Source organism: Notothenia rossii, assembly GCF_949606895.1.
Source record: "Notothenia rossii genome assembly, chromosome: 1".
In the NCBI taxonomy this organism is placed as follows: Eukaryota; Metazoa; Chordata; class Actinopteri; order Perciformes; family Nototheniidae; genus Notothenia; species Notothenia rossii.
In genome coordinates, this window is record NC_136912.1 from 39,987,681 (window position 1) to 40,010,864 (window position 23,184).

The window sequence follows — 23,184 nt, forward strand, 5'->3', positions numbered from 1 at the left end:
ACACACATTATCCCTATGCAGCCCATCATACAAATGTCACCTGTTTTTCTTTATGAAAGCCATACTTGTAAATATCCAAACGCCATCGTCCCATGACGGCCACAGAATCAGTCAACCAACAAAAGTTAACTGTTCCCATGCCCTAAGGTCTTCCCTGAACTTCTTCTCACCTAAAAGTCAGCTATCTGGAAGGAATACATTTAAAAATGAGAAAAAAGGACTATGGTCTCGTTTACTGTGTGACCCAATTCTCAAGGCCTTTTTGGGGTCTACAGGAAATGAATCATTAATTTAAGACTTTAACTGCATTATATCTGAGGCAAATCTCCCTTTGGGTTCATCAATAATGGTTTTTGCAATTAACAGGGGAAGCCAGAGACTCAAGGCCTCTCCAGATGTCTGGGAACTGCAAGGCAGAAGTCACAGGTCACTTGTATTATACCTACCCCCAAATAGCCAAAAGACCCACCCTTTTGGTTACATACAAAAGTGGAAGAAACAGACTATTGCGCTAATCTACTTTCACTAAAAATGGGACATCGTTTCAGGAATATATGAAAAAACCTCTTAAAATTTAAGAGAAAAAATGTACTTTGTCCCTTCAAATTTAACACACATGAATATATAAGGTGACATTAAAATAAATATATCACACCCGACAACATGTCCTTTGCAGCTCTTGAGTAAAGTACCCTTTTGCACCTGCATTGCACCGCCTCCAACTCCCTTTCTCTCGGCACTAAATTGGTGACCCTGATAACGTCTCGTGAAGTTTCCGGGACGGACCCGAACACGGCAAAAAAACTCAGGTTTTTTTCTCGAAATGCCAGGGATTTTTGGAGACGTCCGTGGCTGCCACCTGCACGTGGACTGGGGCTCGGTGCGCCCCCACGGAATGGCTGAGGACGTTGCTCGCCATTCCCACATCGCCTCGGCACTGGAAGACAGCAAGCTTTCCAACTACAGGGAGACGATGCATTACCTGCTGGGTAGGGAAGAACCCGATTCCTTCCACATGGGGCTGTTTCTTCGGGACGTGCGGTTGCACGTCCAGGCTGCGCTAGCTGACGACAACTAGCAGCTAACCACGTTGGCTAACGACGGCTAGTAGCTACCGATGGCTGCCGGCTAACGGCAACAGCTAACGGCTAGCTGCTAACGGCTATCGACCCTTTTGAGCTTTTTCTGGTGCCTGAGAGGAGGTTCGACCATGTCTGGTTGGCCTCGTGTGGATCCTCTCACGATTTCGCCCACCTGTTTTTTACCATGGACAGTACGACCCTTTTTGAGCTTTTTCTGGTGCCTGAGAGGAGTTTCGACCATGTCTGGTCGGCCTCGTGTGGACCCTCTCGCCTTTTCATCACCTCGACGGCGGCTTCGGACGTCACCCGCGCTTTCATCTGCGCCTGGGTGGCGCGCTTCTGGACCCCGTCTCGCCTCTCCTCTTACCGCAGCTCACGGTTCGCCTCAACGGCGGCTTCGGACGGCGCCCCTTCTGGCCTCTCCCCTGTCCACGGCTCCTTCCTGCCGGGGATGCTGCTCCTGCCCCCCGGGGACAAGGCTCCTTCCTCCCGAGGACTTTGTGCCCTCGCCTGCGGCCGGGCAGCGCTCCTTCCTGCTGGGGACCACCAGGTTATTCACGCCCTACGCGGCTCAGCGACCCAGCTTTCTCCGACTGGCGGGTGGGTTCTTCGTTCGCCACGACGCCTACTGCGGCCCCCTTACGACGGCCCGTTCCGGCCCGCCCCCCACCCCCGGTGGGGATGCCCTCGCCCTCGTTAGGGCCCCTACCCTCTCCTGTGGCCCCCTTCCGACGGCCCGTTCCATGGCCCGGCCCTCCTCGGCCCCTGTGGTGCTTCCTTCCGGACGCAGGGATTGTGTCCATGGATGAATTCTGGGGGGGTGTTACGTTCCCTACTGGGCTAGGGGAACCAAAGGGAATCGACACGAACAGAGTGGAATTGGTAATAATTATAGGTGGTTTTATTACAATATGAGATAACAAAAGGCAGGCAAGCAGCCTGAACGAACAAATAATGCCAAGCGGATGGTCTAACCATCAACAAAAAGAGAACTCCAAAAGAGAGTTATAGGGCTTATCCAGAGTAATATTTAAAGGGAAAAACAAAACCTCACGGTAACCGTGGTACAAATGAAATGAGACAGACTAAACACACACAGCTGTAGCTGATCAACAGGTGCTAATTACCTGGGTCTAAGCTGTTACACGTTTCACAAATCCTAAATGCTGTTCAACAGGAGCTAAGCTACCTGGGTCTAAGCTGTTACACGTTACCACACACGACACACTACTTGGCACTCTGCTAAGCAGTCTAACTAAGTACAGAAGATTTTACAAGGTTTACGAACACAACAAATAGCGTAACAAGAGACTAGAGGCGACTGTCTACAACACAGAGCCTCCAGAATGGTCTTCGTTCCCAGCCTTTGTACTCCTCCCCCGGAAGATGTGCCGGAAGAGGGCGGAGATTGGATGACGTCTTATCCAATCACCTCTTCAGATGTGGCGAGGGCGGGACGACCAATGGCATCGGAGGAACTGCGCAGCTCATGTACACACACAAACAGAATCAACAGCCCCAGGAAGGCAGCGGCTGTAGCACCCCCACAGGGTTTTTGTGAACCATAACACATAATAACATAACAAACACACAACACATCATTACAGTCTGGACAAAGCATCTGCAAACACGTTCTCTGAACCCTTTTTGTGTCGGATTTGCAGGTTGTAGTCTTGGACGATCAGAGTCCACCGCATGAGACGCTGGTTGTGATTGTACATGCGGGACAAAAAGACAATGGGGTTATGATCGGTAAACACTGCAACTGGCAAAGAACTGGATCCGACAAACTTCAAAGTGCTGGAGAGCTAACAACAAAGCAAGGGTCTCCTTTTCAATGGTAGAGTACCGGACCTGATGTTTGTTGAACTTACAGGAGAAATAGCAGACAGGATGATCAACTCCATCCGCATCCTCCTGCAGTAGAACGGCACCGGCCCCCACCTCCAGTGTAAAGGGCTTAGCAAGATCGGGAGCAGCGAGCACAGGAGCGTGACTTAAGAGTGTTTTTACACACTCAAATGCATGTTGGCACTCAGGGGTCCAAACGTAGTCCACTTTGGGACTTATCAAATTAGTCAGGGGTTGGGCTACAGTGGAAAAGTTGCGGCAAAAACTGTGGTAGTAGCCTGCCATGCCGAGAAAGCGGCGGAGGTCACTCCTGGTGCCGGGCACAGCACATTCAACCACCGCAGCAACCTTAGCTTCCACTGGTCGGACTTGGCCTTGCCCAACCTGCTTCCCTAAATAGGTGACAGTAGCTTTCCCAAACTCACATTTGGCCAGATTCAACGTAAGAGAGTGCGAGGCGGGTGAATACCTGCCCCAGGATCTTCATATGCATCTCCCAAGTGGGCGTGTACACAATGAGATCATCCAAATAGGTGTTACAATTACTTATGCCTGAGAGGACAGTATTCACCAACCTCTGGAAAGTAGCCGGAGCATTACACATGCCGAAAGCCATGACTGTGTACTGAAGAGAACAGTCAGGCGTAGCGAAGGTGGAGATCTTTGAGGCACGGTTTGTTAAAGGTACCTGCCAGTAACCTTTAAGCAGATCCAATTTACTGACGTATTTAGCGGAACCTAAATTGTCGATGCAGTCCTCCATTCTCGGTAAGGGATAGCAATCTGACACCGTAACAGCGTTCACTTTACGGTAGTCCGTGATAAAGCGGGGAGAGCCGTCAGATTTAGCCTCTACAAGGCACGGGGAGCACCATGGGCTAGAGCTCTGTGTAGCTAAGCCATTAGATACAAGATATTCAGCCTCCTGTTTCATAAGCGCGCGCTTGGTCGGGTTTGCTCGGTACGGATGTTGCTTGATTGGCCTCGCGCCTTTTACATTGATGTCATGCGTTATCACATTCATTTGTGTCGGGATGGCACGGGAAACGAGCCACTAACTGGGTTATATCATGCTGCTGCTCCACCTGCAGATGACCTAACGTAGCGGGCAAGGTCTTTATCATATCCGAGTTACATAACCGGGCACCCGGCTGGTGATGTGAACGCATCACCAAACCATCGTCAGATGGACCGGAACTATCTGTAACTATCAACGCGGAAGCAGCTACTCTTTGATTAACCAAGCCGGCAGGCTGGCTATCAACGGCGGTGCGTGAATGTTAGCGCTTTAGCATGTTGACGTGGCAGACGCACGTTTTACGTCGTCTCTCTGGAGTACCAATAACATAATCTATGTCACTAAGACAATCATGGATTTCGTATGGACCGAGGAATTTGGCGGAGAGCGCGGCACCGGGAATAGGCAATAGTGCGAGGACCTTGTCACCTATCTCAAAGTGCCTAGGAACAGCGGAACGGTCATAATTACGCTTCATGACAGCTTGTGAAGCGGAGAGCGACTCTCTAGCAAGTGAATTTGCCCGGTGCAGACGCTCACGAAACTGACTAACGTAATCCAATACGTTCTTATCTGGAGGAGTATCAGCCGAGAGAAACTCATCATGTAAGATTTTAAGGGGACCGTGGGGCGTATGGTCGAAAACAAGCTCTGCAGGACTGAATCCTAACTATTCCTGAATAGCTTCACGAGCTGCGAACAAAACGAAGGGAATTCCCTCATCCCAATTTTTTTCTGTTTCCATACAGTATTTCCGCAGCATGCTTTTGAGAGTCTGATGCCACCGTTCTAACGCACCCTGCGACTCTGGGTGATACTGAAAGCAATTCTAGAACCCTGAAGGCAGGAGAGACTGAAAAGAGTCAAGGGAAGCTTATAAAAGTTAACAGCATTTAATTACACAAAAGATGCGGTGGTGTACAAAATGAAATGTGCGAGTGGAGGCGCTCTCCACAGACAACGACCGGTCAGTTCAGGTCAGGGGGTCGAAGAGATCAATTCTTGGCTTGCTCTTCCTGTTGTCATCTGAGGTTTTCTCCTATTGGCCGGCGTCGTCGGGGGGCGGGTCCAGTGCAATTCCTGCCTTTTTCTGTAGCTAAATTGCATCATTCTGGCGTCTGTGGTTATTTAAACATTCCCTGCTACACATTATTCAGAGTCAATAAATGAGTGCTAATCCCAGTGTGCTCAGTGTACAACATCACATGTTATTTCACCTTGGTTCAAGGTTTGAAATCGTATGATTCCAGATTCTAAATGCTAACCGGAAGTGACGAATTTTCAGAATAAAAGTGTTAAGCTAATATTGAGAACTTCCGGTTTTTCAGAATAAAACTGATTTAAATCAAATAGTGTATTTAATTCCAATTACGCCATATCAACATTGATTTTAATTTCTAACAGTCCCTTCTTGCATACCATTTAAGGTATTTAAATCAATGAGTTCTTCATCCGAACATTGCATGGTACATAACTCATAAAAGTAAAAAATACAAATAAGAATACATATTCATCATAAATATAAAGTTTTTCATTTGTGCATAACTTCTATCTTAAACCTTTAATGTCACTTCGCAAAATAGCAGCAATTAGCTTGGTATGGAAAACGTCTAACGCCCTCCTTTCACATCATAAATCATCTTCATACTGTATCTGGTGTAAAGGTACTTGTTCTTTTTCTAAGTATAAGAAGGATTAAACTATCTAAAAATAGCTAAATATTACTCTTTATTTAAACAAGTCTAGCGCCATTCTATCGGTCTGTTTTTATCTAACTGTATGTGTTATCCTTTTACTGTGTCTCTGGTGCAATTTACGAATCTCTGCTGGCTCCAGTAGATATAGTTCTCTCCATCCACATTCTTGTTGGTTCTGGGACAGAGGAATAATAATTCAGAACCTGCTGATATTTGAATATTACTACTTGGCATATGTTACAAACAAAAAACATCTTCATGGTGAACTAAATAAAATCCTTGTAATCTTTCTCAAATCTAATATAACAATTAACTATTCCTGTTTGTGGTAAAAACACACTAAAGTTATGTAATACAATTTCATTATGAAACAACTAAAGTCATGATGATGTCAGAGTGAATGATTTCCTGAGTGTGTCTGTTCTGTAAGGTACATCATTCTCTGCTTGGATCGTGTGCAGAAATCCCATCGATTGCACCTGGCAATACTGCTTCTACCTATCTATTATCAAGCTGAAAAATGAATACAGAAATCCAACATACTGTCATCAAATGTCTTTCTATTGTGAATTTAAATTAAATGTATATCCCCATAATGACCTAAACAATAAAGTCTATGGCCTTTACTTCTTTTACCAGGCTAGTTACAAGATGTTGTCTAAATTAAATTCCGTCTCATTACATTACTATGTTTTAGCTTAACTGTAATATGTTCTTTCTACATTTCAAACCTCAGGTACTTTAATATCGGTTGAAATATTACAAAATTGTTTCATTATCACAGGTCAACTTCTTCGGTATTCCATTCTGGAATTACATCTCTCACAGTAGCCCCTTGACCACTGATTCTGCATCTGTGTTACCGGTTATAACTCAATCAATATGAGAAACATGTCAACATTCACCAAACAGTATATTATCGCTAGATATGGAGCAGGTTAATCCTAAAACTATCTTCAATGCTCAATTTGAACATCTGGGTTGGGGCGGAAAGTTTCTTTCAATCCTTAAAGAAAAATGTAAATTGTGAATTTTACATTTACAACCATGTTGACATTATACATTATACACACTCCCCCCTTTTTACACATGAACTCATGTGTAACAAAATCCTGTAATGGGGAGGGGGAAAAAACTTTCAGGTAAATATTGGTTAGGGACATAACGAACATTGTTTACAATTTTAGATCCATTATTATTATTTCCACAGTAAACACTTCAGTGAAAATAAGTGTTTCTCTCCGTCTTTCAGGCCCAAAAGAAACAGAATCTTCAGATTTTAGTTTGAGTTTTACATTTGCAAACCGCCAACTCCTGTGGGAATAAAATATCATCAAGTAGATTAGAAACGGGTCACATGTCCGGTTTCCCCTTTTTATGGAATTTTTAGGAAACCTCTCGTTTCCCTTGGAGCTCCAAAATAATATGTTAGTCCAAAAACATGCTTGGTTAGTTATTGTTTTAGAATCATGCAGTTACACTGATCACATGCCGGCATTCATTCACACTCACACTGTCTGGTTGTCACGTCAGGTTTGGTCAGGTACACCCCAGAGTCAGTCATTGACAGTGCTTTTGTCACACTGTCAGTCAGGGTCAAAGGTAATTTGGTCTCGGTCTTTTGGCCATGTCGTGCTCTGCAGAGTCTTTTCAGAGGTATTTCAGCATAGGCGGGTTCCCTTTATCTACAAAAATATGTCATATGTGGAGCGCCATTCCTTATTCATTCACGATTTGAACTATGATTTTCAAGATGGTTCTAACTTTCCATTTGGAATTCTGCCTCCCATCTTTCCTGAAACTTGGTACAAAACTCACTTCCTTATAGTACTACTACTACTGCAATTCATTTACACCTAATCAGTATTAAAATGTCTAATAGATCTAATTCAGAAACTTGTGTACATAACTATTATCTTGAGTCAAACCATTACTAGGATCTGTGTAGCTCTGCTATGTATTTCATAGCTCATCTATCTTCAATTCTGGTCTACTTCAAAAACAATGTTAAATTATTTAGCAGTGTGTGGAACCTTGGGTGTCCGAACATGTAACAATTACTCCCTCCTTTATCAAGGATTTTAAAACAGAAGTCATTTCATATTTCCATGAAAGCCCTCCTATGGTAATAACTATGCTACAATGGAGAAATCAACACTTTAGATTGGAATACTACATTTGGCTTGGCACTAGCTCTTCCTTTAACATGATCCATACAAATACAGATGTGTCTTATAGAGTGGTTCCTAAAACTATCCTTTTAATGGTGATCAATATTGTAACAAATGAGATCACACGTGAATAAAAATCTCTAAAAGAATAATTTGTTAACATGATGAAAAGATTGAAGAATATGGTTCTACTCTGTACTCCAAAACACCCACTGCTTAAAGTGTAGTGAATATTTCCATCATGTCTCCCTCAGTGTGATTCTCATTTTACTTTAATAGTTTCCTCTTTACTGCTATTTTTAATTTACCAATTGATTAATTCATGGTTAATAAATCTGTTTGTCTTTACATATTTATCAAGTCAATTCAAGTTATTTAAATGTGGTCTCTTTTATGTGCGTTTGTGAATAAGTGTGTTTATGTGTAAACTCACTCATTCCCGTTCTCCTTTTCTCCTCCTCTGGTTGTCTCAAGCCGTGACCCCGGCCTCCTCACTTCTAATCGACCATGCCAGCTCCTCTGATTCTGTCTTCTTTTCAGTCCATCAGCTCTTGAATCCATCCGCTGTAACTCTTTTAGGCAGCCTTTGGCCCAGTTACATCTGCAGCCCACATCATGCCACTGTTCCTGCACTGCTTACAGTCTCTTCGCTGTTTTTATGGAGGGTGGATTCTGCTCTCAAGTTTCACACTTTGCTCTTGCCAAATCTCGTGGCTCAGCTTGGAACTTCATGCCCAGTCTGAGGGACTGATGAGAGTATCTCTGTATGTCAGCGAGCCGTTTGGTTCTGGATGCCTCAGGTGGAGATAGTTCTGGCTGCAGTTCTGTTGTTGTTGTTGCTGTTTCAGCTCTGGTTCTCTGTCTGTTTGATGGAGAAGGAGGAGTCTCCTGTTGGGTTAGGTCTTTTGTCTGCTTGGAGGGACAGGGTCGTAGCCTTTCTGACTCAGGGGGAGTCCAGGTCTCGGGATGCATTACCTATAAGAAGTCTAGCACACTTAGGTTAAATAAATCCAACCCTTTCCACTCTGTCTTTTTCTAATCATACTATCTGTCTTAGTTGTTAAATGCCATCTAAACAACACAATTAATGTCTACTAATGATATTACAAAAACTCCCTCTAAAAATGGTTTCATCCATTGTTACATATTTACCCAGCATAACTCTTTCAGGAAACCATTTTCTCCCATAAATTGAAACACCTACATGTTTCAAGCATCACATATTTCACACACTATGAAAGAACATCTCCATATTTTCTTCAATATTCTAAATCCCACTGTTACTTAGAACAATAGTAAACCTGCAGAGCACACCAGTCAGATCACAGTAATATAATTTGACTCAAGTGTAGGGCTATGTCTACTTCCCATTATACTTGTTACTTTTGGTGAACATTTATTTATATTGTCTAAATTCCTTGTCTATGATGTGCAAGCAGTTTGAGTGTAAAATGTGTTTTTCTCTATGTATTTACACTCTACGGATTCTTGAGTTTACTCATCTCCTGGTGCTGTCGTTGTAAAAATGTTCGATTCCTTATTGTTTTGTACCAGTTTTCCAAAATCAGTTCTAAACTGCCGTGCCGTTTCTGGAAATGTGGCGGTAGGCTACACACTGTGTAAGTGGGTGCCAACATGTTCCTTTTTTAAGTTTGATCCGGAGTGCATCTGCAGTGCGTTCTACAACTTCCCACGGTCCACTCCATACAGGTTGCAACAGGTTCATCTTGTGGATTTTTACATTTACCCAATCCCCTGATCCAACAGAAATATTCGTCATGGCCCTGGCATATGCTTCCGCCTCAATTTTTCTCATATCTAACACTGGTTCTCCTCTGTATTGTGAGGTGATACCTTGTGGTGGATATTTCTGAGTGGGGCAATCTCTGGCCAAATGTCTACAATCACCACATATGAAGCAGCCGCCATCTCTTCTTCCTCTTGAGCGTTGCTTTCCTCTCCATTGTCCCTTTTGTTGATGCTGTATGGGAGTGTATACCTGAGCTGGCGGCTGTACTTGTGTAGGAAGATACACAGGTATTTTCTGTTGCTGGAATTGTTTGGGAAGATACTGCGGTGTTCGCGGTGTAGGAAGATACACAGGTGTCTGCTGTTGAAGATACTGTGGTGCTTGTGGCTGTACTTGCGTAGGAAGATACACAGGTGTCTGCTGAACTTGGTTTTGTGGACATACACTTCCTCCTCCGCTTTGTTGGTTCTGCATTTGATTCTCTGGTTCTTCCCGAGTTTGAACTGTTGGAGGTGTCCGCCCTGCCTTCTTTGCTAGTATGGCCATCTGCTTTATCGATTTCTTGTTTTTATTAGCTTCGGTATCTTTCTCAGCTATTTGTAACTTCACGAGTCTCCTTGCTTGGATTTTATCGTCCTCATCAAGTCCCGTTTTTTCCACCTGGTGTCTGATATCGTGGTGAATGAGATGTTGTCTCCATTGTTCAGCGGGTTTATTGTCCAATCCCACCACTTCTTCCAGACGTACCTGCACTGCTAGGGGAAGGGCTTTAATGACAGAGTTCTTCCACAACATGTCAATAGCTGGAGAAAGATCATGTCTTTCACCCGTGCAAGCCTCCCACACTTATTCACATTTCTTGAAGAATGCATGCATGTCTTCCCCCGGCTCCTTCTTCAAGCTGCTGAGAGCATGAAAACTGCGTGTTGTCGGGTAGATGTGACGAATAGCAGCCCAATAATTCGACCTGATGTAGTTGAATGGAGTGTCATCTGGGTCAATTGTGCAATTGGCCTCGGAATCTATTGCTCTCACTTCAAGTCGTCTTTCAATCCGTCCGAGCAGGGCCCTCATGTCTCCCAAGCACAGGTGGTCTTGGGCTGTGTATCTCTCCAGATCATTCACCCACTTCTGACCTCCTTTCGTGAGTGGAGGTAGCTTTGACACTAATGCTTCCATGTCCCTGTGAGTCCATGGTTGGTATTGAAATCCTCCTCTTCCAGCCGCTATCAATGGCATGGAGGTATATGCACCGATTCTTCGTTCTTCTTGTTCTCTCCGTTGTCTATCTGCCATCATGTCCTGGAATCTTACATCTTCTTGTCGTCTTTCCGCCAGAAGTTGTTGGTATTTATCTTCCTCCCTTTGTCTTTCTGCAACAATGTCATTATGGGCTTTAACTGCCTTTCGTCTCTCTTCAATAATGTCATTATGTGCTTCGTCTGCTTTTCGTCTTTCTTCCATTCCTCTGTTGAGCTGCTCCTCCATTCTTCTGTTGAGTTCCTTTTCCATTATTCTGCACAGTTCTTCCATTATTCGGTTGGATTCTTCCTCTCTACTGCAGAGTTCCTTTTCCATTATTCTGCCGATTTCTTCTATCCTTCTGTTGGATTCTTCCTCTCTTCTGCAGAGTTCTGCTTCCATTCTTCTGCCGAGTTCTTCCATTCTTCTGTTGGTCTCCTCTTCCATTCTTCTGCTGAGTTCTACCACATGTAAGCTGTTTGTCAATCCTTGGCTGGCATCTTCCAGATGGAATACCAGACTTGCAACCATAACTTTTCTTTTCTCAGCTCTGTTCATAGCAATGTAGTCAGGTCCATACCAAGAGGGTTGTCCGGCTTTGATCCATGCTTTTTCCTGTTGTAGGTATTCAGCATTCTCATGTTCAACTACAGCTTTTCTATGGGTTTCCGTTGGTCCAGGTTGATCATCTGCTGGAATCAATCTTCTCGTTTGCCACTGTTCTAACAGTTTCTCCATTTGGTTCCATGTCTTCTGTCTTTTACTTGAAACTGTTAAAGCATCTGATCTGATTTTTACCCTTTCCTTGATATCTGCAGTTGAGCCTGGCTCTGTGACTGGTCTCATCTTGGTGTCTTTTGGCGACATGTTTAAGTACTTGGATATTATTAATAGGGCCGGGACTCGATTAAAAAAATTTATCTAATTAATTAGAGGCTTTGTAATTAATTAATCGAAATCAATCACATTTTTAATCACATATAAATATTTGACCTGAGAACAGTGAGAAGCAATTTTTTTCACATGGATTTTAGTATACCATTGAATAATGACTGAATACATAAGCTTAAGCAACAAAACATTGTTTATTTTTTTCAAGGTGGTACTTAACCAAGAACAACAGAAAAGTGCAATTTTTGCCATAAAGTGTAGCAATAGCATATTTAGGAATATACATTATATATATATACATTTCAGAGATTCAGGTAGCCTATAGGTAGGTAGACCTTCTGCAAACTATAACACTTTGTTTTTTAAGTAAAACACAATACTTTCAAGTACATTCAGAACATTGGAAACCCTGACTATTAGAAAACATCTCTCTGTTGCTTCAGAGGCCATAACAGACTTTGTTGATTTACCAACAGTTGATTACTGTTGGTAAATCAACTGTTTTGATTACAATACTTCAATTCAAAGAAACCACCTGTAATCTTTATCTGTGTAGTGAAGAATGTATTAATTGTAATACTTATTATGTCCGCTAGGGGAGCTGTTTTATTTTTAACTCCTCTCAAATGTATCAACTAGTACTTCCGGTTCATAAACCTACTTCCTTTTTATTTCCCCAAAATAATAAAGTTCAAATGACTTTCTTTGAAAAGCATGAAAAACAAAACAACTCAATCTACTCTCAACGTTCATCTACACCATCACTGTGTATTTAATCAGTAATTACCGGTTGTATCTTTACTCAAACTATTTCACCATCTAGTATTGCCAACTGACTAGCTAACTAGCTTAGCAGTATAGCATACACCTCATGTGACTGGGGGAAGGGGAACACTCAACATGTGCAAATTAAAACCACACTGCTTGACAATACAAAACAACACAATCTTCATTTATCTTAGCTCTAAATTCTATAGATGCTGACCTTAAAAGCTGATCTCATACCAATCTTTTACACAATTGTTTCGGCTTAGAACATCGCACAAAAATATACTTTTCGGCTAAAAAACAACACACAATATACTTTATTAAACCAGACTACACCGGTTTAACACATCAAACATATAGACTAACACGAATGGACCCAGTCCAGTGTAAAACAGATCAAGTCTGGTACCTCCCCAGAGGTATTTAACACAATGTGGACCCAGTCCTATACCAGATCAAATCTAATGCCTCCCCAGAAGGTCTTAATCTGAGTAATATTCACATTACTCGGGCGGCGCCGAAGATACAACAGAAACACTATATACAATCTCCACGCCACTCGCAATCACCATGTTATCACAACAGATCAATCTACAAATCACTACCAACGCCTGCAAATAATGTAAGTTATTTTACTATACAGTTTTTGAATTGAACAGGTAACTGTCTCACCTTTCGTTTAGGCCCAGCCAAAAACTCCAACAGTGAGTCTTTAGCCTGTCCTCCCTTTGTGCAGCCTGGTGTGATGCTAGTTAGCTTGCAGCCTTCCCCTCTACTCAGCTCTATCCTGCTTCAGGTCCACCCAGGGACGCCAAATTGAAAGCAATTCTAGAACCCTGAAGGCAGGAGAGACTGAAAAGAGTCAAGGGAAGCTTATAAAAGTTAACAGCATTTAATTACAATAAAGATGCGGTGGTGTACAAAATGAAATGTGCGAGTGCAGGCGCTCTCCACATCCAACGACCGGTCAGTTCAGGTCAGGGGGTCGAAGAGATCAATTCTTGGCTTGCTCTTCCTGTTGTCATCTGAGGTCTTCTCCTATTGGCCGGCGTCGTCGGGGGGCGGGTCCAATGCAATTCCTGCCTTTTTCTGCAGCTAAATTGCATCATTCTGGCGTCTGTGGTTATTTAAACATTCCCTGCTACACATTAGTCAGCGTCAATAAATGAGTGATAATCCCAGTGTGCCCAGTGTACAACATCACATGTCATTTTACCTTGGTTCAAGGTTTGAAATCGTATGATTCCGCCAGATGCTAAATGCTAACCGGAAGTGACGAATTTTCAGAATAAAAGTGTTAAGCTAATAGTGAGAACTTCCGGTCCTCAGAATAAAACTGATTTAAATCAAATAGTGTATTTAATTCCAATTACGTCATATCTACATTGATTTTAATTTCTAACAATACGCACTGGAAATAACATGTTTGACCTGCAGTGTTTGGAGGACCTGTTTGAACAACTTGGATTTAAAATGTGTCCCTTGGTCACTCTGAATTACACGTGTTATTCCAAATGTGGAAAATAACTTTGTCAACGCCTTAACTACAGCAGCGGAAGTAATGGTACGCAGCGGAATAGCTTCCGGGAAACGAGTGGACGTACACATAATTGTGAGTAAATACTGTTGACCCGTTTTTGTACGTGGTAAAGGGCCAACACAATCTATCAACACCCTGTCAAAGGGCTCACCTATAGCCGGTATGGGATGTAACGGAGCTTGCGGAATTTTCTGATTAGGCTTACCGACAACCTGGCACACAAGACAGCAGCGGCAAAAGCTAGAGACATCCTTCTTTAACACTGGCCAAAATAAATGTTTGAGAATAATTTGGTAGGTTTTAGTCACGCCCAAGTGTCCTGACCATTGGCTCTCATGCGCTACGGATAATACGTGCCGACGGTATAATACCGGCACAACCACTTGATGCACTACACTCCAGTCAGCTTCAGCAGTAGCAGTGAGGGACCATTGGCGCACTAATATCTCCTTACCCAGCACATAAGCTACCTTCTCACCCCTTGCTTTATTATTACTCACCACCTGCTCGAAACACTTCGCAAGCGTCGGATCCGCCCTCTGCGCAGCGAGTAAAAGCTCTCGGGTTACCGGGAGTGTCGAACCGTCACCAGCTAGGCCGGCAGGTTGCGCTGGCTTAGTGGTCACAGTAGGGGAAGCAGAAACCACCACTTCTGGCTTTTCTTCCGGCATCTTGTCATCTGTAAGCAACTTCCGAGTCACTCTTACGCGCCTGCGTGCGAGTAACAGCACAAATAGGGAAAATGTGGCCGTTTGTTACCTCAGGCAATACGGACTGAGGAGAATCCAATATTTCAAGTGCAGGAGTTACCTTACCTCCTGCAATGTCATTTCCCATTAACAAAACTATACCCCGTATAGGTCATGCTGGGCACACAGCAACAGGGAAAAATCCAGTGATTAATTTAGATTGTACATGTACATTCTGTACGGGCCGGGGCACATAACCCATTTCAATGCCACATAATATCGATCCATACCCACATGCTGATTGGTCGGAGAATGGCAGGGCAGAGGCCACAATCACTGACTGTGAACCTCCAGTGTTTCGTAAAATGCGTATGGGTCTCTGATCATCCGACTCACCTGTTAAAGATATCAATCCCTCAAACACAAAGGGATTAAAGCAGGGGTCTATTTCCTCCTCATTGTCAGAAGGGGAAATATTGGGTGACTCCGCATTAATTAAACCAATGCCTTTCGGCCGGGTCATGCTTGGTGGCTGCTCCTTACGTTTGAGGATCGTGCAGTTAGCAATAACATGTCCAGACTGATGACAATAGTAGCACTCTCTCTCCTCTTTATTCATGGGAAATGCTTTCGCTGGCTGACCAACAGGTGCACCAGGCATACGCCGAGGTCTCTCAGCAACAGCCGGAGAGAACACCGATTTATGGGTCAGCACGTATTCATCAGCCAGTACAGCAGCTGTGGAGAGAGACTGTACTTTCTGTTCGTTTATATATCCCACAATGCGGTCAGGCAACCCCCTCTTAAATTCCTCCATGAGAATTAATTATTTCAAAGCAGAGTACTCTGCAGCGTTACACGAGTCAATCCATTTTGTAAATAACATCCCCTTCTCCCTGGCAAACTCGACATGGGTTTGATTAGAACCCTTTCTATGGTTCCTAAACTTCTGACGGTAAGCTTCGGGAACTAGCTCGTACACCCTGAGTATGGCACGCTTCACCAGGTCGTAACTTAGGCTGTCCTCCAGCGAAAGAGCAGCAACCGCCTCCTGAGCTCTCCCGTGAAGTTTACACTGCACTAACAGAGCCCAGGCTTCAGTCGGCTACTGTAGTGCCGCTGCAATGCGTTCAAATGCACCAAAATATGCATCCACCTCAGTTTCACGGAAAACCGGCACTAATGAAATATTCTTACCTACATTGAAGGCAGGTGGATGAGAATGAAGTGGAGAGCTTTCTCTAGGATTGCCAACAACACCGGATGCGCGCAGTTCGGAGTCTAGCTCCATCTGCCGTATCCGGATCCGGACTTCCTTATCTGCCTCGATTTTCCTTATTTCTAACTGAAACTGCCGGTCTTGCTCCCTGTCTTTAGCTTCCAACTGAAGCCGGGCGAGACGGACTTTAAGTTTATTCCCTTCCCGGGAATCTATACTGCCAACAGGAGAGGGTGGACATTTACGAGGCGGCATGAGCGGTGCGTCACACGACTCACCCCCCTCGCTGCCATCACTCTTTTCTTGGTTAACGGTAAACTCCGCCTCCTTACTCTGACTCAACGGGTCTTCAGTTAATGCATTGGACACTGGGAGCTCAGCGGGTGCAGCCAGTACTAATAGTTCCCTACTCACCATCTCATCCACTACTAATGCCCTCAATTCCTTTTTTAACATTTGCCGACTCACCACAAGACTGAGGTGCCGCGCTATCTCCATCAAACCGTCCTTCTTACACCGGTCCAGCTCCTCATAGGACGGCCAAACTAAGAACGACTATAAGGTGAAGGACGCCATTCCCGGGTGTACTGCCCACACGTATTACAAAAAATGTTTGTTGCTATAACAAAACCACCTATAAACCCAGGAATTAATTTAAATATCCCAGACGAGAGCCCCCACGTGTTACGTTCCCTACTGGGCTAGAGGAACCAAAGGGAATCGACACGACCAGAATGGAATTGGTAATAATTATAGGTGGTTTTATTACAATAGGAGATAACAAAAGGCAGGCAAGCAGCCTGAATGAACAAATAATGCCAAGCGGATGGTCTAACCATCAACAAAAAGAGAACTCCAAAAGAGAGTTATAGCGCTTATCCAGAGTAATATTCAAAGGGAAAAACAAAACCTCACGGTAACCGTGGTACAAATGAAATGAGACAGACTGCACACACACAGCTGTAGCTGATCAACAGGTACTAATTACCTAGGTCTAAGCTGTTACACGTTTCACAAATCCTAAATGCTGTTCAACAGGAGCTAAGCTACCTGGGTCTAAGCTGTTACACGTTACCACACACAACACACGACTTAGAACTCTGCTAAGCAGTCTAACTAAGTACAGAAGGTTTTACAAGGTTTACAAAACACAACAAATAGCGTAACAAGAGACTAGAGGCGACTGTCTACAACACAGAGCCTCCAGAATGGTCTTCGTTCCCAGCCTTTGTACTCCTCCACCGGAAGATGTGCCGGAAGAGGACGGAGATTAGATGATGTCTTATCCAATCACCTCTTCAGATGTGGCGAGGGCGTGTGTGTGTGTGTGTAGTCACACACACACACACACACACACACACACACACACAAACAGAATTAACAGCCCCAGGAAGGCAGCGGCTGTAACAGGGGGCTTGTGTGGTGACCACTGTTTTACATAATTCAATCTAGGAACTACAGGCTGGGGGTATTGTTCTGCACGGACACTATTGCTTACTTTACCTCCGGGGTATTTACTGCGTCCTCCTTCCTTTCACTTTCTCTTGTCGTCCCGGGCTGCGACCCGACAACATGTTCTTTGCAGCTCTTGAGTAAAGTACCCTTTTGCACCTTCATTGCACCGCCTCCGACTCCCTTTCTCTTCGTACTACAGATACAAATAAAATAAAAGAAGCCTCCCGTGAGCAGTAGCGTGGCGTGGGAAACATTTAGGGAAAGCCCATTTTTTTGGTTCGGGGGGGGGGGGTGGTCAATAACGTACCAGATGAGTGATTACAGCGCCCGGTATAATTTTACACACATTTGTACCACACAGATGCAGGACTTGCACACGCCTGTTATCTAACCGAAAGGTCCGCACGCACTCTCCAGCTGAAACTCTCTCGTCTTATTAATTTAAGCATTTGACTTATTAATTTATGCAGACAACCCCCCCCCCCCTCATGGGTGCTCCGCAAGTGTAGTGTCAAACCCCGCAAATGCACGTACCAGCTCCACGAAATTGCCCCTGTTAGAACTGCCAGCGGCCTCATTGTGTCCCCTGAATGCTTGTTCTTGACGCGCAAGGTACAGGGCAGCAATGATGACTTTCCTCAGTAAATCCCGGTTCTTTTGTACTTGTTCATTGTGCTTCTTTGTTCTAATGGTTCTTGCTAAATCCAGAGCCTCGTCAATCCTGACGCGTCCAAAAAGCTTCAATTTCACAGCACAATCTATGTGATTTTTGGATTTACTGTGCCTCTCAATTCCCCGTGACAGGTTGGCAAGGTCGATGAATTCTGAAGTTTCCCAAGGATTGTTCAGGGAGCACGAATCCTTGTCAAAAAGAAGACATGGCCAGCAAAATAGACACTGAAGTTTAGCGCTTCCAGTTAGCCAATCCGTGCGGACATGATTGTCCTCATTGAACGTCCGATGCGCTCCCTTTTTCCTCTGTGTACACAGCTCGAGTGTGGGCATTGGCCTGTCATCTGATTTAATTTGTAGTTGCTGCTGTAGCGGAAGTTTAGTAAAGTTATGTTTGATTAAGTACGCCAAATCTCCACCCTCCATAATACTTCATTTGCTTGATAATTTCTAACGGCGGTGATGACAGTTACAGTATTAAAACTGATGTTGATGTGATTTGATTGGATGGCAGTGTCCAATCAAATCGCCAGCCGCCAGCCGCCTCTTAAGAGTTGGCTGGCTTCCCTTGGCATTGCCCTGACCAATCACAGGTTGGCAGGGGCATCACGTGGGCCTCATCTGATTGGTCAATCCCTTTTTTTCACCAAGGGAAGCCAGATTCGGCTGGCCTCCTCTCGCAACAGTGAATACAATCTACTGTTTCACCATAACATCTAGAGGGGCGCTGTTTTTGTTTCACTCTTTGTAAAATACTCAATGAGAATGGGGGAGAGACGGGCCGGCAGCAACACACAGCAAAGGAGAATTATCTTAACAAAACAAAGTGTTTTTATTTATTTATTTAAATTATAACTACAATCCAAAAAAACAGGGGAAGCCTGGCTTCCCTTGGCCTCCGGGAGAAAACGCTACTGCACTGCCCGCGAGTTACTACAAGCTATAAAGTAGATTTTAAAAACGTTTTATAGAATAAAAGCTCACTGCTGGATGTTGTAGAAATGCGTGTGTGCACCACGACAAAGGGGCCTCATTCACTTTACATTGGGGTTGTTTGCGTGGTGCAGACACGTAAATGTAGCAAAGTTTGTGACTCCACCACGCAATGCGGTGCTAAGGAGTCGTGGTGGAGTCACGCATTCTGATGAGATCAGGTTGGTTAATCCAGGAGCCGCTGCTCGAAGTTTTCAGAAAAGAAAAATAGGATAATCAGCAACTAAAAAAGTAAGCAGAGGCAAGAGTAAGCAGAAAAGTATCTGCACTGTAAGAAAAAGGAAGTTATTCAACCTTCAACAGGAAGTTATTAAACCTTCAACTGGAAGTTATAAAACATTTAACAGGAAGCTATTAAACCCTCCAACAGGAAGTTATGAAGCGTCAAACAGGAAGTTATTCAACCCTTCAAAATGAAGTTATTAACCTGTCTTTTCACTGTGTCTCAGGGCTTCTCAACATTTAACAACCTATTAATGTGTCATACCCACTTAAAGGGAAGAAACTCAGCTAACTGACGATACGAACAATTTTTACCGAAACAAAACAAGTCTCACAAGAAGCGTCTAAATGAGCCCTGAGCGAAAAAATGCTAACGCAATTAGCACAGAACTCACGGTAGACATACTTTATTACTTATCGGATCTGCACAAACAAGATATCAGCTAGCAAGCTGAGATTCCGCAGATTCTAGGGGTATAAGTATCATCACTGAGCGATCAAAATCACGGCAGGGGAAGCAAACCCAGACATCACAAAGTAGCTTTACGGAGCAAAAACAGAAAAAAAAGTCTTACCGTTGCTGTTTTTCTGATCAAAAGTTGTGTTCAATGGCATTAAAACGATAAAAGCGCTGCTTTAGATTTTTATTTAGTCTCTGTTCGACTATTTGTAATGTGAAGCTCGGTTTGCCTTGATCTGTATGTACGTCAAACTAAAGTGTATAGGTTAAGAATTCCTGTTGCCTGTAGACACAGACAATAGAGTCTTAATATGGAAAGGGGAATGCTTATGACTGAAATTATGAATGTCTGAAAACATTTTAGATTGATATTTGTTGTTAATATCTATTCAAAGACGGCCATCTCTGCAAAGCTGGGGGGAAATCAAGCAGCAATGGCAACTGTGTTACACCAGTGTGAACTTAACAGCTCCTATAACTGTTGGATGACTAGAGATACAGTATGTGTTAAAGGCTCCTTTTACCTGCCTTGGTCCAATTCAATTTATATAAGATCAATACAGCTTTCACATAGACTATCCTGTTGTGTGTGTTTTCTTTCTCCTCTACTCTGTTCGGCACTAAGCAAGATAAGAAACTTCAAATTACATTCCTCGATTCTGTCCAAATCAAATTAGATTTCCTGGCTGTATTATACCACTAATCCAATCACGGGAGTGCCAAGGCTCACTTCACCCCCAGCCCAAGATAAAGTGCATACGATCAATTGATGTTTTACAAGAGGGAATTATGAATGAAACCAGGGGCGGCGCCAGGGGGTAGCTTGGAGTTGCTATAGCAAATCCAACAATTGGCCCAGCAACCCCATTGTTTTGTTATGAAAATGTATCTATATATCTATACACATTCTCGCGAGATCTATCAGGGGTCGTTGTAAGTTAAAGCGTAAACTGTTACTTGGCTAATGTTGTTATAAATCTCAGTATGTGAACACAGATTGAAAATGGAAAAATGTCTCACAAGTTAGCGTAAACTACCGCGATCTCCAACGGAGCCGGTACAGCCGGACAACCCTGCTGTGTGTGTGTGTGTGTGTGTGTGTGTGTGTGTGTGTGTGTGTGTGTGTGTGTGTGTGTGTGTGTGTGTGTGTGTGTGTGTGTGTGTGTGTGTGTGTGTGTGTGTGTGTGTGTGTGTGTGTGTGTGTGTGTGTGTGTGTGTGTGTGTGTGTGTGTGTGTGTGTGTGTGTGTGTGTGTGTGTGTGTGTGCAGGAGCGGACTGGCCATCGGGACGTTCGGGACGAATCCCGATGGGCCGGACGGACGATGTGGGCCGGCCGGTAACCGGAAGGGCTCGACATAGAGAGGCGAAGTCCCGCCCATCTACTTCCGACCCATGGGACCCCGGAAGCGGAAAATTATACATTGACGTCAATGGAGAGAGAAAAGTCATCTTTCGATCCCGTTTGAATTGTGCCACGAATGACACATATGATGTTTGTCAAATTAAAAGAACATTCTGCAAGTCAAAAAAATAAAAATGTGTCTTAAAAACTCTGAAGTTAAATTTTTTTGGTGTGAAACCGCTCAGTGAACTACAGGTCTCTGGTCTCGCACAATACGCGTCACCATCACAAAGATGGCTGTCACGTTAGTACATTTCACCTGTTTCTTTCAGAATGAGGCGAAAAAGTATAAAACGAGGTGAAAATCACTACAAGTCTGGGCATGTTGAGAGCTTTACATACACGAAAGGGAGCGGTTCTGTAAGAGCCAGCATGCGGGACCGGCTTTACAAGGTTTCAGTGAGTAATATGAGTGAAATGTTTAAGGTTAATGTCAGCTAGCTAACAAGGTACACTAACGTGTTTTGTTTTAGCAACTAGTTTTCTCCTTAAGAACTTCGTGGTGTCTGTGTATGCTTTGGATAACATTAGTGTTCACAAGAACAAGATGCACTCCCGTGTTTTGTTTTAGTTGCTCTTCAGATTGAAGCGGCCAGTTTTATATCGACTATATGTGTGATCTCCTTTTTACATCTCGTTGTGTCATTTGAGTTTATTTGCTGTGTGTAGATTCAAGGATTTTGGTTATCTTGTCCAGGGATGCAAACTTGTCACCTTTCGGCGAAATTCTCCGTTTTGAATCCAAAATAGGTAGTTTGTGTGATTCATGTAGATCTGCAATAAAAATATTTTGGGGTATGGGAGGGGGTCTGGGACCCGGATTAATGTGCGGCCGCGAGCTTTTTTTATATATTATAATGAAGCGCGAGCTGTGTGCTCGAGTCTTCCTGCCTGTCGGCTCTGCTCATGATGTATAATAAGCCTCTGCTGCTTGGCGATGATGGTCTAGCTTCAGCAGCTACATTACCGACGGTGCGTTCGTTAATATTAACTGTGCGTCCGGAGTCACTGTGGCACAGACTGGACCGCTGGTGAACAGCTGTTAGAACGGGCCGTTCAGGTGTTCAGAGTAGAGCTCCCTGTCGGAGCGGCAGAGCGTGATGTGCACTGAAACGTTTTTTTTCCCCGTCGCAATATTATCGTTGAGCTAGCTAACTAGCATACATTGTCACTATCTGCTAACGTTAGCTTTAGCCTTCGTTTTCTAATCGTTTTTTTCATAGGCTATAAACAGAGGTGGTATAAGTATATATCTTGTACTTAATTAAAAGTAGAAGTACTCAGTTCTTGTACTTGAGTAAAAGTAGAAGTAGCCTACTCAGATCGTGTAGGCTACTTGAGTAAAAGTAGAAGTACTCAGATCTTGTACTTGAGTAAAAGTAGAAGTACCAGAGTGTAGGAATACTCTGTTACAGTAAAAGTCCTGCATTCAAAATCTTCCTCAAGTAAAAGTATTATTATCAAAATATAGTGAAAGTAGCGACAGTAAAAGTAGTCATTGTGCAGATTGGTCCATTTCAGAATAATAGATATGATATGTTTTATAATGATTGATCATGAAAGTGTTCTCAAAGCTGGTAAAGGTGCAGCTAGTTTGAATGACTTTGTATACTGCAGGGTAGCTTGTGGATTTACTCCAGGTGGAACTAAAGTCTGATTTTAACACTTGATTATATTTCACATCATTCATCCACATCTGTAAAGTAACTAAAGGGATTAAATACATGTAGTGGAGTAAAAGTACAGCATGTACCTCTGAACTGTAGTGGAGTAGAAGTACAAAGTAGCAAAACATTGAAATACTTAAGTAAAGTACAAGTATCTCAAAATTGTGCCCAATTATAGTACTTGTTGAGTTTATGAACTTAGTTACTTTACACCAGTGGCTATAAAGATAGAAAGACTAAGCCTTGCACAGAGGCATGAAAATACATTTTCAAAATGCTCAACAGTGCTGCCAAAATTATAAACTGACTGCTACACAATTAAAATAAATGCTTTTTATATATTTCTATTAGATGTGACTCTATGGCGTTTCTATTATTATTAACACTGCTGCTTT